The sequence below is a fragment of the Brassica oleracea genome, chromosome C9 (assembly GCF_000695525.1).
Source record: "Brassica oleracea var. oleracea cultivar TO1000 chromosome C9, BOL, whole genome shotgun sequence".
In the NCBI taxonomy this organism is placed as follows: domain Eukaryota; kingdom Viridiplantae; phylum Streptophyta; class Magnoliopsida; order Brassicales; family Brassicaceae; genus Brassica; species Brassica oleracea.
Genome location: NC_027756.1, coordinates 41,743,317 through 41,744,670, shown reverse-complemented (window position 1 = coordinate 41,744,670; position 1,354 = coordinate 41,743,317).

The following is a 1,354-nucleotide window of genomic DNA, read 5'->3' as shown; positions in this document are numbered from 1 at the left end:
TGCAACCTAAACATGGCTAAATCTTAATCTATATGATCAAAATGCACCTGGGTGAATGGATAAAACAATAGAAATATGCAAGATATCAAAAATAAAAAAAATAAAAAGTTGTTTTTATTTTTTTTTTTCAAATTCGAACATTTTTCTAATTTTTCTATTTAAAAATTTTTTTTTTTCAAATTTTCTTTTTTAAGTTCGAAAATGTTTTTTGAAACTTAAAAAAAAAATATTTTAAAATTATTAAGATTTGTAAATCTAATTATTATTATTTATATTAAAAAATATAATATTTTTAAAAATAATTATATATTCAAAAATTTAAAAGTATATAAATGTTATGAATTATAGTTTTGAACATATAATTTGGATTTAAGGTGCAATAGATATTTGGTAAGAATAATTATTTTGTTGTCTAGTATTTTTATCACAAGGATTTTGAAAATCACATTGATACATATGATATTTTGAAAGTTGAGTCTTATGAGTAAAGATGAATAGAAATCATCTCCCGATAACACTAGATTTAGTTAGAATTAGAGAATCAATAATAACTAAACTTTTTGAATAACAAGAGATTTGAATGGATTTTGAAAATTCTTAAACCAATAATGATGGATTCTACTAAGATTTTTGAAATCCAAGAACCAATAACAATAGATTCTTAAAATTCACAAACTCTACACAAATTCATTTCCCAATAACCCCCTCTAAGCTTTACGACCCATTTTAGCATGTGTCTATAAATAAAATGGACACATAGCTCGACTACTAAACAGAGTCAAAATGGGTTCAAATAAGAGCGTCTCATTACTCAAACATGTCAAGGTATTTAAAAGAGGTTGAGCAACCTTTGTTGGTTTCTGATGTATGGGAAAAGTTCTTCACGAACTGGATTTGCTGCTGAAATCGAAACATAACGCTAAGTAATCCACTAACCTTTGTTGTTTCTGATGTATGGGAAAAGTTCTTTAGTTTTAATCAAGATCAGTTGTATTAAGTTCTTCGACCATTTATACTTTCATGAAAACCAATGAAATATAATATATTAATAAAAAACCAAAGAAATATAATATATTAGTGGTCTGTCCGCGATTCGTGCGAAAATGTTATCTTTGTTTTGTATAATGTGTTTATTTTGTGTGTTTTAATATTTAGCTAATTTATAGGTGTAGAATAATATGTTGTAAAATAATTTATAATACATGATCGTCGTGGTTGAGAGATTATGGTGGCTGAAGTATTATGGTCCTTCAGTTTGACTAATTTGTGTTATGTGTATTAAGTTTATCATTGTTGGGTTTTATGAAAAAAAAGATTTTTTTAAATTTACGATTATTAACTTAAAGTTCCATTT